This window comes from Bactrocera tryoni, chromosome 5 (assembly GCF_016617805.1).
Source record: "Bactrocera tryoni isolate S06 chromosome 5, CSIRO_BtryS06_freeze2, whole genome shotgun sequence".
Lineage (NCBI taxonomy): Eukaryota > Metazoa > Arthropoda > Insecta > Diptera > Tephritidae > Bactrocera > Bactrocera tryoni.
In genome coordinates, this window is record NC_052503.1 from 43,755,045 (window position 1) to 43,771,562 (window position 16,518).

The window sequence follows — 16,518 nt, forward strand, 5'->3', positions numbered from 1 at the left end:
AACACTTACGCCACATGATGGCAACCAGAGTTTTCTTTTTTGAGGTTAACTCGACTGAGAGAGGCTTTTTATACCCAAAAAATTATCTTAATGAAATTAGAGTTCTATAATTTAACTAGTGACTGAGTTATGGCATATGGAAATGTATATCGAATGTCTTTCGTTTAGTTTTAGTTGTCAGTATCAGTCGTTAGATATAATTACTTGGTATAACTTGCTGCAAAATTACAGGAAAGCTCAACCAATTTTATAATATTCGCAGAAAAAAGTAACAGTTATTGCGTATTAAACTAAGGTCTTACTACAAAAGCAAATAGCTTCATGCAGACGATTGTTCCAATGAAAGGTGAAAAGCTCGGATTACTACAATTTGATCATAGTCCCACATTTTCACTTAAATAACTATAAGCTCCTGAACCCTTATCAATGGTCCTTTCTGCTGTTTCTTAGGAATTGTAATGTCGCACTAGAACACACTTCACCGCCAATTTTTATTTATCAAAGCCACTTTTGTGCAGAAATAAATGGAATGAATTTCCCATCTCGAGGGTTTAAATCCATGTTCCATATTTTTATAAATTTTCACTTATAACCATTTTCGTTTACACAAAACGCTGTTTTGACCATTCAATAGAATTATGCACTTCAAAAAAGGTCAAAGCAAGCGCTCATACTTGAATAAGGTGGGCCTACAGGCAACACGGTGGCAACAACGTCTTTGCATTCCTTTTTGTCGCTCACCTCTTCTTGCTGAATAAGCAAACGCAGATCACCTACCGCCTTTCTTAGACGTTAAGTAGTAGTTGGAGCCACTTATATTCGCACAATAATTTTTAAATTTTTACAATACAAAATTATTCTTTTATGGATTGTGCTTGTTGTTTTGCGTTTTATGCTTTTATGAAAATTTAATTCAATTGAATTTGAATTCAGGCAGAATCCTTTGAAAGGCGCCTTTTTTCTGCTATTTGTATTCTATTTACGCTTGCATTTATTTTGACCACTTTGGACGCTGTCATGACTTATACATTTCAAAAATAATTGCCACTTTAAAAATTTAATACACAAACAGCACATTTTTTTTGTGTATAACTTTAATGTTATTTTAATAATAATTTTAATTTTTTTGCTTAATGAGCACACAAATTTTCTATTAAATTTTTTCTCTTAAGCACTTTTATTTATCATTTCACTATTCTTAATATTCTGCTAACGAAACGTAGTAGCACATTAATATTTATTATTATTAACAAAAATTCGGAAATATGTACTTTTAAATGCATCTGCCAATATGTCATATATTAACACACTTCAAATCACTGACCGCCAGTGCGTATGTTTAACCGACGATTCCATGCGATTTCTGTAACGCTCAACAGTAAAACGATGCGACAACTGAAATCTAAATTTCTTGCTTTGGCATTCGGAAGGTATTTGCAACAAGCATATGCTGATGCTGAGCTTTCTGTTAGAAAAAGCTCAGCGCGGAGAAAGATAGTTAAATTCGAAATTTTCGACTAAGCATTAACATAACCAAATAACTATTTTTAAATGTTGGATTTAATAATTTTTTTCGATATTCAGTTAAATCTGGCCTTTTCTTCATTATTTAGTGGTTGTGTAAGCATTTTAGTAATAAATTAGCTTGGCGTGCAATAACACATCTACAGCCCACTTTAATGTTAACGTTCTTACAGTGTTATGCTAGTTAACATAGCATAGTCGGCATCGCAACCTGTTTGACAGTTAGCTGTTGTTGTATAATTAAGCCGGCTGTGTTTGATGTTGTGTTTATGTTTGGAAGATAACAACATCATAATCAAATTATTGAAGATGTTTTCATATGGATATATACACGTATGTATGTATGCGCATTTGTACATTTATTATATATAAACGTATATATTTAAGTATATGACAGTCGTAGTAGAAAAAATTGCCAGATATATGTTTTTTCATTCAAACTAAGTTTAAAGTTCAAACATTACCGTGTTATTGTGTAGTTATTCAGATATGTATCGGGTGATTTTTTTGAGGTTAGGATTTTCATGCATTAGTATTTGACAGATCACGTGGGATTTCAGACATGGTGTCAAAGAGAAAGATGCTCAGTATGCTTTGACATTTCATCATGAATAGACTTACTAACGAGCAACGCTTGCCAAATCATTGAATTTTATTAACAAAATCAGTGTTCGGTTCGAAATGTGTTTCGCGCTTTACGTCCGGTTTATGGTCTACATAATCGACCAAGTGAGCAAACAATTAATGCGATTGTGACCAAGTTTCGCACTCAGTTTACTTTATTGGACATTAAACCAACCACACGAATGCGTACAGTGCGTACAGAAGAGAATATTGCGTCTGTTTCTGAGAGTGTGGCTGAAGACCGTGAAATGTCGATTCGTCGCCGTTCGCAGCAATTGGGTTTGTGTTATTCGACCACATGGAAGATTTTACGCAAAGATCTTGGTGTAAAACCGTATAAAATACAGCTCGTGCAAGAACTGAAGCCGAACGATCTGCCACAACGTCGAATTTTCAGTGAATGGGCCCTAGAAAAGTTGGCAGAAAATCCGCTTTTTATCGACAAATTTTGTTCAGCGATGAGGCTCATTTCTGGTTGATATGGCTACGTCAAATAAGCAAAATTGCCGCATTTGGGGTGAAGAGCAACCAGCTTAAGCCGTTCAAGAACTGCCCATGCCATCCCGAAAAATGCACTGTTTGGTGTGGTTTGTACGCTGGTGGAATCATTGGACCGTATTTTTTCAAAGATGCTGTTGGACGCAACTGTTACGGTGAATGGCGATCGCTATCGTTCGATGCTAACAAACTTTTTGTTGCCAAAAATGGAAGAACTGAACTTGGTTGACATGTGGTTTCAACAAGATGGCGCTACATGCCACACAGCTCATGCGATTCTATGGGCCATTTTGAGGGAAAACTTCGGAGAACAATTCATCTCAAGAAATGGACCCGTAAGTTGGCCACCAAGATCATGCGATTTAACGCCTTTAGACTATTTTTGTGGGGCTACGTCAAGTCTAAAGTCTACAGAAATAAGCCAGCAACTATTCCAGCTTTGGAAGACAACATTTCCGAAGAAATTCGGGCTATTCCGGCCGAAATGCTCGAAAAAGTTGCCCAAAATTGGACTTTCCGAATGGACCACCTAAGACGCAGCCGCGGTCAACATTTAAATGAAATTATCTTCAAAAGTAAATGTCATAGAACCAATCTAACGTTTCAAATAAAGAACCGATGAGATTTTGCAAATTTTATGCGTTTTTTTTTTTTTTAAAAGTTATCAAGCTCTTAAAAAATCACCCGATACATATGTTTATTCAATAGCAACTATTAACTCAGTAACTAAATGCCTTCTTTTAGCTTTGATTATCATCAAAGTATCATTTCTGATCAGTAATGATAAAAGAATTTCTTTCGTTTTGTGTTGCCCACACGCCAAATTTTTCTGGAGTCGACTTGGCTGTTTGCTGTCCTCGAGAAAGTCATTCAAAAATACATCAATATTTTCGGTAGCAATACACAACGTTGAAAAATTCTGAAATCCAAAGTATCCAATTCATTAGCAAAAAATTTTCCCGGATCAATAATTGCTTTGAACGAAGTTAAAAAATTCCGAATGCAAAGTTGTTTCAAAGAATTTATAGATGTATCAGCAGATGTTACCATAAGAAAGAAAAAACGACCTACGTGAAGAATTGGATGAAAAATGCAGTAAAGAAGAAATTGAACTCAAAAACACTTTCTACATCATACTTGACTTATCTGTGGAAAGAAGAGAAGATTCGCCGTAGTGAGTGACAAACACGAACCGTTTTCATTTCTATGACAGTTCCAAGATTTGAAAGAAGTTTAACTCAACGCAGCTGTAAACAATTTAGCAAACAAGTAATGTGATAATATATCTGATAAGTTGTTCAATGAAGCTCTTCACCTCAGACACGTTAACGATGAAAATGTTGAAACCCTTACTATAACTTATTGATTTCCATCTATGCTTGAAAATTAAGAAGTCCTTTCCTAAATATTTGCATCTCTTTGAGAATATTTAGCACTTTACACGCTTCTGTTTTAAATGTTGAAGAGCTTTTGCTAGGATCAAAAACGTTCATCGATCATGCTCGTCACAGAATAGGATTTCAGCACTAGCTACACTGTGCCTAGAAGGTCAAAGAAGTGGGATTGCCAGACTATTATTAATGCATGCGCTGTCACCAAAGCTCGGGAAGCTCTTATAACTTATAAGTTCCAAATAATTGAACATTTGATGACTTTAAACTGCATGTTCAAAAATTTATTAATGATAGTCAAGATATTCCAAGAAAAATGTTTTATCGGTTAAATTCTTATTAACCGTCAGATAGATAGATCTTGCTATCTATATATTCATATATTCCGGTATAATCTGAAAAAAATATGTTTGACTGAAAGTCTATGCTTGAACTGGTTTAAACACTATTGATTTTCAAAATAGTGCAAAATAAATTTGTTCAACTCAACATCTACATAAAAGAATCTTCATTACAGATATAATGAGAGCGGGAAACACTTAGTCGTATCTGACTTATTTTTTAACAACATTGAAGTAGTAAGTGGGAAGAAAATTAAAAATATGGAATAGGGAGGGCTTTCCACTTTTTTAACCCTGCTCCCACTTTTTCTCACATCAGCCCTCACTCTACATTCATCAAACGAATTTACAGGTGGACAGACTTGGGTTTATGAATATATGACGTTGAAACTGTTCAATTATCAACCAGGATTTATCGAAAATGTATGGACAATTAGACTAAACGTTCGCATGCATTGGAGCCTTTTTTAAGGCAATCCAAAATTTGTATAAAAATACGTGAAAATGTAGTTTTTCGTTTTGTTAGTTAGAGTCAAATTTGTTCAGATGATACATATATGTATGTATAACAAAAAATCACGGGTTTTAGCATTTGTTGCATAAATAAATCGGCAACCCTTATTAAAAGAATGCCTTATCTAGCATTATTGTTGCTGTTCGACTGAAAACTGATCGGTTGCTCTGCGCAATTTTTTAAAGGAAAACAAGTTTTAAAGCAAATTTCGATTTTTTTATGAAATTGTGAGGGCCACATACCAATTACAGTTGTTTTATAACTTTCCGATATCATTGCTGTAATAAAATTTATTTACTTATAAATAGCTGCTGAATTATTTTCCAGCTATTATTCTTTTAATGGCTGTCAACACAGCAGTGGTCACTTTGGTCAAAGTTTTTGCATATACAAATATCCATGAATGATTTTTATTTAAAAACCTTAAATTACGATATCTTACCAACCATACTTCGACAACTTAAATTTCAATGTTTTTGAAGGTTAGGTTAAGTCTAGCAATAATGAGTTAAATAAGTTTCATTGAATAAAAAACAGCATTTTTTCAACAATTTTTTTCCCATAAAAAATGTAATATTTTGCTATAGTTTTTTATCGTTACAAACATACTTTATTAACAAGGAACTTCTGAATTTTTTGAAAAAACAATTTTTAATTGGCTATTGCGACGCCATTTGCGGTGACAACAAAAAATATGCGCTAGCGTTGGTAGGATAACTCCTTAGAGGATCAGTGGATTTTTGGCAGACATTTTTACAAAAAAAAATAAAATTTCGCGGTTTTGTTTCTAAATACATTGTTGTAATCGAAAGAAATGCTTCGTTCATGTCTTTAAAAATTGTACTTCAAAGACCCGTGTAATTTCATGAAGATCAGTTGAATAGTTCTCGAGAAATCTTGCCAGCCGACTTCAAAAGCATAGTGTCGAGAAAAACGCGTTTAAAGCCGGCGCACTTTGCTTCACTATCCTCGAGCGCAGAAGTTCTCAAGGCTGTATATCCGAAGCTGTTACTCTGATCTACTTGAAATGGAAAATATTCTAGAGGTGTTGAATTTAATAAGATAATAACAAAATTCAATTTTTTTGAAACCCGTAAACACATGTAACTTCGTACCGTGGTAATGGCACTATACAGCAATTAGTTGGCACCAAGAGGAAACTCTTGCCGCTTTTTTATTGGCTTATTATTGCTACGGAAAAAAAAATATCCTCTTTATATTGACTCTTCAAACTATTCTTCCTACCTTAACATATGTTTATAATTAAAATGTAATGTGTTTGTTATAATTTACGAGTGGAGTAATTCCTTATTCTCTTATACTACACTGTTTGTAGCCATGATCACACTAGTTAACTATTCTAGTTTGTTTGTTCTTTTTAAAATCAATATGTTTGCATAGTAATGCAAAAGAATGCTATGATCTCCTTTTCTAGGTAGCTGTGTAGACACTGATTTATTGGCTTCCCAGTCAGCATTTTGATGCAAAGTATACTTGAAACAATGTTTATTATTTAGCGAATGTTTATTACCCAATAGATTAAAAGCTGTGCTGAAGCAAAAATATGTAGTCCACATTTCCTTACAATTTCAAAGACCGTGTTGAAGGGCAGCCGATAAAGGACTTACAAGGAGCATTCCAAAGTAAACAGGACTTTTTGAATCGTTAGAACCTGCTGTCTTTATCGATTGTCCAGTGAGAATTTCATGACATTTCATTGATGAAACAAGTTTATGGCGATGATTGCCTATCCCGTAGCAGAGTGCACGAGTGGTTTCAACGTTTTCAAAGTGGTCGTGACGACAAAAATGACGATCAACATGTGGGCCAATAAATTCCGTGATCATGGGAAATTCCATCGAAATTGTAGGTTAAAAACATCGATTTATCGCATCTTGACCGAACATTTGGGCTTACGAAAGGTGTATACGCGGTTTGTTCCGCACAAGTTCATTGACGACAAAAAATTGCTCAGAATCCAACATTCGAAGGACGATTATTTGACCAAAAATCACATTTTAACCATTAACCACTTCCCGTATTCACCTGATATGGCACCGTGCGACTTCTTTCTTTTCGGAAAATTGCATTTGCTCCTGAAAGGAAAGCGTTATGCAGACGTAGAGAACATTTAAGACCGCGTAAAAAGCTGTTTTGAAGAAGAAGGAGACTATTTTGAATAAAATAAATTGATTTTAAAGAAAAAAACCATTTGTTTCATTTTTTTTAAGTCTCTTTACTTGGAATGCACTTTGTATAAAAAACAAGAAAAGATATTGCACCAAAGCTATAATACCCTTCACAAATACAAAAGGTTCTTTACAAGAACTTTGATTGGCCAGTTTGGATAGCAGCTAAATGCTATAATATAGAGATTGCACCGTTGTCGTGGATAATACAACATGCAAAAAAAATGTGCATTTGTTTTAATTTTTTTTAAAAAGGAGGCTCTTGGATTATCTGTTAATAAAAACATTTATTTTTTTCGAGTGAGCTTCTTTTGTTACATTTTCGCTTGTAGGTCTCTCTGAAGCCTCCAACCGTAGTCTGCCATCATCTTCCTTGGTATCATATTTCTATCTGCTAAATATTTTAGTGAAATCACATTGCTTTTTACTTAAACATATTCTTAATTTCCCGGAGAGTTGTCATCCGAAGAAATGAAACCAGTTTTGAAAGTATTCGACACAGTAACCGCCGTCGGAAGCAGAGGAAGACCACCATGGAAAGACCAGGAGCAGAAGGACCTGACTACATTTGGAATCTCTAATTGGCGAAAAACAGCGAAGAGGAAGAACGATTGGCGCGCTAATGTGAACTCGACTATAACCGCATAAGCGGTGTCTAACCCAATAAAGAAAGAAGAAAAAAAGTCGAGTTGGAAATAAAGAAAATGTACTTTAAGACTCATAGGGCATTCAAAATCTTGAAATTCTTTTAACATTCGTTTGAAATTTTTTTGTAGTAAAGGCCTCTCTTATTACCTAAAATTTTCCTTCTCTTTGAGAATCTGATCAGGGTTTGCTGAACTGTGGATCAGATATAACCCGTCGAATATCTGGTTCAACCTTGGAGGCCAGCACGTTTTTGGTCCTGTGATTTGCTCGGTCTCTACAATCACAAGACTCAAAGAGAAAAGGAATTCGATAAATCCAGATTGTTGTCCAAACAACATGCCCAGTAGTTTTAAATTATCGTTTTCCAAACGTTTTCTTTACATTTTAAATTGCAAATAACCAATTCCAAGTTTTTGTAGGTTTCCTTGAAGTGTACAGAATGACTCACGTAAATGGGAGTATGCAACCGGCATTGTAAAGCAGAACTGGTTCAACGCTTTTTTTTTGGGACCGATGTATTAGCGGCCGAGCAATTGAAAGACGGCGGCGAAGAACTCATAAGTAGCATGCATCAGCATTTTTGTAGAATGTGGTTAGACGAAAGCATGCCCATCGATTTGATTTAAGAGTGCTCTGCCCAATCCAAAAAAAGGGAGCCCACAATCTGCGCCAACTACCGTGGGATAAGCCCCCTCAACATCGCGTATAAGGTACTATCGAGCGTATTGTGTGAAAGATTAAGGTCCACTGTCAACAAACTGGTTGAACCTTATCAGTATGAATTTAGGCCTAGAAAATCAACAACTGAACAGAAATACACCATGAGCAAAATCTTGGTAAAAAGTTGCCCGTGAAAAGAGGATCGACAAACACTGCCTTTTCATCTATTATACAGCTGCTTTTGACAGCACGAAAATTAGCCTTTATGCCACGATGTCTGAATTTAGTATCCCAGCAAAACTAATACGGCTGTGTAAACTGATGTTGAGTACTACCAAAAGCTCCGCTAGGATCGGGAAGGACCTATCCGAGCCGTTCGATACCAAACGAGGTTTCAGACAAGGCGACTCACTACCGTGCGACTTCTTCAAATGTACATTATAATTTGAGCTGCAAAGCTGACTGTATAATTAGAAAGAAGCGAAGCAAGTGGGTCTGGTGGTCACCGAGGGCAAGACGAAATATGTAGCTCCTGTCATCAACAATCAGTCGTCGCACAGCGACTTCGCTCCTACGTCACTGTTGACAGTCATAATTTCGAAGTCGTTGATAATTTCTACTTTATTGGAACCTGTATTAACATCAACGACAACGTCAGCTTCGAAATCCAACGCAGAATAACTCCTGTCAACAGGTGCTACATTGAACTGAGTAGGCAATTGAGAAGTAAATACCTCTCTCGACGAACAAAAACCAAACTCAACAAGTCATTCATCAGCCCCATCCTGCTATGTGGTGCAGAGGCATGGACATGACAATATCTGATGACCGCGGTCAACCAGGTCATGTCTTCTGAATGCATGAAAACACTCCAGCTCTGAAAATGTTCGAGTTGTCGTAAACGCGGCTGTGACCGTGTTAGCGGTTCCTACGTATATAAAGAAGAAGAATGCATGTATGGTAAATCAGTTGAAAAAATGCAAAGAGCATTTTTGTTGCAGACCTGTGTAACCAGTGTAGAGGTGGTGCGTTTCGGTGGCACCACGCCTTTTTAGAGGGCCGGCAAAAAGACGCTGATGAAGACCGTGCTGGGAGACCTGGGGCTTCGACAAACACCGTCAATGTGACTCGTGTACGCAAAGTTTTGAACTCAGACCGTCGACAAAGTATTCACTTAAGTGCTTAGATGTTAAATTTATCAAAACCTATGGTTCATGGCAGTGGGACGGAGCACTTGAACATGCGCAAGGTGTGCGCGAATATGGTCCCAAAAGCTACAGAGTATAATAGTTTTGCTTCATGTAAGCTGTAACTTGACTGCAAATTGATATATTTAGATGAAACTTAGTATGCGGGTTCCTTGGTACAAAAAAAGTGTCAAGTTCGTAGATGGGCGTAATCGGACCACTGCCACGCCCACAAATCGCTATTAACCTAAAACCGATAAAGTGCCATAAATAAGATATAAAACTGTAATTTAGCACAGCGGATCGCAGTAGGAGTGGTCAGCTGTGGTAAAAAAATTGTACCTCCGAGATGGTATGAAAAGGTTTTTGGGAGCCGGAGTGAAAATAGTCGATGGGCGTGGCCCGCTCACTTTTTGGTGAATTCAAATATCTCGGGACCCGACAGACCGATTTCGACTAAATTTAGTATGTGACATTCTTACGTCATATTTCCATTTCACAGTGCGAAAATGGGCGAAATCTTACAACAATTACGCCTACTTTCCATATAACACAGTTTTAGATTCCATTTGTTTCTTTCACTTTCAAGTCAAGAAGACCAAACATTGCCCAAATTCAATCAAAGCTTTTCAAGCCCTTAGGTACCAAATATGAGGACCGCAGTATCTATAGTTGACTTTTAACAGAAAATATCGGTCAATGTATAGGATATACGATAAATATTCAGATCTTTTTCTGTTAATAATATCTCTGTGTATCAAAAATTGGTTGTTTTGGGTCTATACTTACTTGGGCCCCATGAACGCAAGTGCTACAAAGATATTATATTTCTGTGAAATACTGAACAAAATGTGTTCCCATTCCAAAAATGAATGATGTTATTTTAAAGCTCTACTGGAACTCTGACAATTCTGTAAAAACAGTAAGCGCAATTCACTGAAAACTTTTGTTTTATTGCTATAAATACATCCTTACCACTACGAAAATGAGAGAAACAAATTTCACCTTTTTCCTTATAATTTATTGTGCTTACGTTCTAATTTATAAACGTGAATATTCGATTTTGCATTGAGTTGTTGTAATGAGAAAGTATTTCTGAGGTTAATAAAGTCCTGATTCCAAAATAGCTGCCTTCAGCTCGGAAATCGAATTAAATTGACGATAATCCTCATAAACCTTTCTTACCAGCCATCACCAGATATTCTCAATAAGACTTACATCAGGAGATCAAGCTGACCATTCCAAAAGATCGATATTTTTACGTTGAAGCCACGTTTTTGTTGACTTGAAAAATGTCGCAGCTCTTTTCGAAAATCTCTCCCCAAAAAACGGTCTGGACCATCAAGATTGAACTTTTGCTCATCGGAAAAAATCACCTAGTCTCAATAGTACAGTTTGTTTGTAAACGCATTGTCTACTTTGCCGCAACGCTATAATTCATAATTTTATTTTTCTTAACCTTCCCTGATGCTAGTCTTTACTCATGGGATTTCGGGCAAAACTGAGACTAGTGACTTTATGGGAGGGTCGTGTTTTTTGAATTTTACGAGAACTTCATCTGCAATGACTTCAATGTCATGATGCGTGTGCAGCAATTCCAGGCCGATCAACCTATCTTGAAGCATGTTCGTCCTCAGCCAAGTTTTCATGCGATGAAGTGTCGAAAAAGAGCGTTCAGGGGTGGCATTCATCACAGGAAGTGTGCAGAACATGCGAATCAAACTATGAGTTATGGGATGTATGCTTAAATCGTAGTTCTTCAGCCTGTTCAATATAGTAGTCGGTAACTTGTTGTCTTTTGACTTTTGCTTCAGATCCCAATGGCAGCGCCAGTGATCGAGTTCATCTTTGAGTTGTCATTTTCCAAAAGGCCTTTGAAGCTCTCTATCAAGTAGTAAATAAGGTTTACCATTCCTTTGATTTTCAAAGTACTTACTTTTTCTGGAAGCAGCAAACTCAGTTGGAATCCAATACTTCTCTAAAGAAGCGCGTCTTTAAATCTTCGCTGATTGTATCCAACAGAGGAATGTACGTTGAGACCCTGTGGTATTCTTCGCAAGTTCCGAGGATTCTTGGTTTTTCTTTGTCAATTTTTAGATCTGCCGCCTTTTTTTCGTGTCTGAATAAATGGATCGAAATGTTCCTCAGCTTTTTGTATTCGATTTCGGAACATTACAAGTAATCAAGCCAGATCAATCGATCTTTTTTAGAATAATAGCGCGGAGTCAATGTGTTAGAGATAGAATATCACATAGGCTTTTGCCTATGCTTTAATTATAAATTCAAATTAGCTCACGGCTGCGATGAGTATCGTTTTTCGCTGTTTCCTTATTTTATTCCAGTTTTTTCTAGTTACTAATTTTTCTATGTTGGAAAACTTGGAGGATAAGTCGCGGAGAATGTATTAGTCGAACATATCAAAAATGGAGATGAATCCAGCATCTATTTCAAGTTCAAGTGGATCTGATTGAATTTATTAACAATTTAACCTGCATACGTTGCTACACTTTGTTACTTCAGTGATATCTTAACATTATTTATTATATTAAAAAATGGGGACATTATTTAATTTTGCTTCTGAAATAAATTTCTGGATTATATTTCTGCTATTTTATACTTTTTCAAGGTAGGAAAATTATGAATAAACCACTTAGTCTTTTGGAAGATTTCCTCCATTCTCCACCTCTAAATCCGCCACTGCAACTGTGTATAAAAGACCGTTCTCTTATACTATATGTATATGCATAAAAATATACTTACTGTTCGCCGTTCTTTGCTTTCTTAGCTTCTAGGATTTTTTACTTTGCTTTTTTCTTTGTTTTTTGTAAATTTCTTAATGTTTTTTTCATACATTTGAAAGCCATAAACAATTGAAATGTGTGTGAATTTAGTAAGTAAATGATTCGTCAAATACATAAATTTTCATCTAATCAATAGTCTAACCTAAAAAATGCTCCAAAAATAAATGCACTTTTCGCTTAATTGAAATTAGCTTACATTCAGTGCCTCACCGTGGTGTACATACATATGTATACACTCGCAAATTAGTCTAAACTAGAAATTTCTTAGTATTTACAATAAATAAGTTCATTATTTAAATACTAAGTAATTAAAATTGTGGTTGTTGTTGTTGTTATGCACAGGGTAGCTTAGACCCAATTACGCATAGTCTATAAAGCATGCGTCGGAAGGACAATACATACGAGTTACTGGTCTGTGTTACTATCAAGTTGTTGGACGAGCTCTGCAAAGTGAAAAAAGACGACAAAATGAACACATTAGTGAATTTCTTATCGAATTGCATGAGGGGCAATCAAAATAGAATCAATGGTATATTTAAATAATGTTGCACATATTAACACTATTGCATGTATATACATATATAAATTTATTAAAGTATGTAAGTGTGTTTGTATGTATCTGATAATAAATCCACACATCTGTTATGATGACTTACGTGTGCCCGCAAATAGTCGTGCAACGTTTCGATGCTTGCAATATGCTGAAGACAACGGCGCCTAATGAATCATGATCTGCCGTGGTAAGCTGGGCGCCTGCGATAGCGGTGCAAACGCTGCGCCAATGCTCGTCGGTAGAGTCCATACGCGAGGCCACCGTATTACCCATATATCTTAGACGGGCTTGCCCGCACCAATCACACCGATGCCTAGGCGCAGCTGAAATTTGTTGAATGCCTCCATGTTGATCTCTTATAGTTTTTGCTTCATAGCAAATGCAAGTGCCACCAAGTCACAAACGCTGTATTCTGCTCTTTCGCCGCGCTCATGTAGATGTGCTGAGTTCTGACCGGAAGCAGCCATGTATGTCGCGCCAACCGTTTTGATTTTATCGATGGACGTAAAGCGTAGCTCCTGAAGTCACTTGAAAATTAAAAATTTTTGAAATAAATATATTGAAGTTTTTCAATATAACTTTACAGGTGAATCAGATATTATAATGTAAATACGAGTACAAACATTTTTTGGAAGTTGCATGAGAAGGCGTAAAATTCTGCAATCATACTTACATATTTTTATACTCTCGCAACAAAGTTGCTAAGGAGAGTATTAAAGTTTTGTTCACATAACGGTTGTTTGTAAGTCCTAAAACTAAAAGAGTCAGATATAGGGTTATATACCAAAGTGATCAGGGTGACGAGTAGAGTTGAAATCCGGATGTCTGTCTGTCCGTCCGTCTGTCCGTCCGTCCGTGCAAGCTGTAACTTGAGTAAAAATTGAGATATCATGATGAAACTTGGTACACGTATTTCTTGGCTTCATAAGAATGTTAAGTTCGAAGATGGGCAAAATCGGCCAACTGCCACGCCCACAAAATGGTGAAAACCGAAAACCTATAAAGTGTCATAACTAAGCCATAAATAAAGATATTGAAGTGAAATTTGGCACAAGGGATCGCATTAGGGAGGGGCATATTCGGACGTAATTTTTTTGGAAAAGTGGGCGTGGCCCCGCTTCTCGGAAACTACTATAGCTATGTCAACCAAACTCTACAGAGTCGTTTTCTTCAGGCATTTCCATATACAGTTCAAAAATGGAAGAAATCGGATAATAACCACGCCCACCTCCCATACAAAGGTTACGTTGAAAATCACTAAAAGTGCGTTAACCGACTAACAAAAAACGTCAGAAACACTAAATTTTGCGGAAGAAATTGCAGGATGAAGCTGCACCCAGGCTTTTTGTTAGAAATTGAAAATGGGCGTGGCGCCGCCCACTTATGGACCAAGAACCATATCTCAGGAGCTACTAGACCGATTTCAATGAAATTCGGTATATAATATTTTCTTAACACCCTGATGACATGTACGAAATATGGGTGAAATCTGTTCACAACCACGCCTTCTTCCAATATAACGGTATTTTGAATTCCATCTGATGCCTTCTCTGTGTAATTTATACATTAGGAACCAATGATGATAGCGGAATAAAACTTTACACAAATACGGTATTTGAAAAATATGTAAATGACGGATAATGAAATCTCGATTATCACTTTATCATGCGAGAGTATAAAATGTTCGGTGACACCCGAGCTTAGTCCTTCCTTACTTGTTTGAAATAGGAAATGCTGAATTATGAGCGTTTGGAGCGCACCTATGAGAGCTGCCTCGCCTCGATGTCAAAAAAGTGCTTGGCGACTTTAACGCCAGAGCGGCCAAGGAACGTATCATTGGCGCAATGGTCGGTAAATCAGGCCTACATGATGAAGCATCCCCACAAATTCAGCCTACATGATGAAACATCCCCATCCTAGGCTGATTGACTTTGCCAGGGACCGAAATATGATTATCTGTAGCACTAGATTCCTGCTCTAGAAAAATTCATCAAGCCATCTGGCTGTCTCTGGATCGAAAAGCCAGATTGGTCACGTTGTGATAGACGAAAGTCACATCTCCAGTGTTTCTGACGTTCCGAGGTCCCAGCATTGCCTCGAATCGTTATCTTTTTGTAAAGAAGAAGAAGCCTCTGTGCACCAAAAAAACACGTCAAGAAACACAAAAAAGGTTCGACGTCGAGAAGCAGAAATCACAACAGATAGGCGAATGATTTTAATGGCAGTAAAAGGAGATGGTGAAATCTATTCCCAAATCGCTGACGCTGAATCAGATGTTCCATTAATCGAGCATGAAGGAGTTCGAATAGCAATATTCGTCTGAAGAACAACAAGGAGGTGGGGACCGATGGGTTGCTGAAAAGGTGCCTACATTAGCTTCTTTTTAAGATGTGGTATGATATTATCCACAAAAATCTGGACCCCACAATCTACGAAAATTTCCGGGGAAAAGCCTCTTTAATATTCTATATAAGGTCTTATCTAACGTAACGTGTGCGAGAATGAAACCCACCGTCAAAAAACCGATTGGACCTTATCAGTGTGACTAAGATCTGGAAAATACGAAAAGACACGTAAAACATATCAAGACACCACTTCTTCGTCGATTGTGAAGCCGCTTTCGACAGTATGAAAGGGAACTGCCGCTATGCCACTAGGTTGGACAAAGAAGTGACAAATGGGCCTAGTGGTGAACGAGGGCAAAACGAAATATCTGCTATCATCTAATAAACAGTCGTCGCATTCGCTACTTGGCTCCCAAGGCACTATTGCAAGACTCAACACTGTTGACCAACCTAGATTTACTCTTGTTAACAGGTGCTACTTTGGAGTGAGTAGGCAACTGAGAAGTAAAATCCTCTCTCGACGAACAAAAACTTAACTATATAAGTCACTAATAATTCCCGTCCTGCTATATGGTGCAGAGGCTTGGACGATGACAACATCTGATGAATCGGCGGTACGTGTTTTCGAGAGAAAGGTTGTGCGGAGAATTTACGGCCCTTTGCCATTTGCAATGGCGAATACATATTGCAGTCGATGGAACGATGTAATTCCTCAAAACGGATGAAGTGAGTAATTTTATTCAGAAACAAGTAAGGAAGGGCTATGTTCGGGTGTCACCGAACATTTTATACTCTCGCATGATAAAGTGATAATCTAGATTTCATTATCCGTCATTTACATATTTTTCAAATACCGTATTTGTGTAAAGTTTTATTCCGCTATCATCATTGGTTCCTAATGTATATATTATATAGAGAAGGCATCAGATGGAATTCAAAATAGCATTATATTGGAAGAAGGCGCGGTTGTGAACCGATTTCACCCATATTTCGTACATGTCATCAGGGTGTTAAGAAAATATTATATACCGAATTTCATTGAAATCGGTAGAGTGGTTCCTGAGATATGGTTTTTGGTCCATAAGTGGGCGACGCCACGCCCATTTTCAATTTCTAAAAAAAAGCCTGGGTGCAGCTTCATCCTGCAATTTCTTCCGTAAAATTTAGTGTTTCTGACGTTTTTTGTTAGTCGGTTAACGCACTTTTAGTGATTTTCAACGTAACCTTTGTATTCCATTTTTGA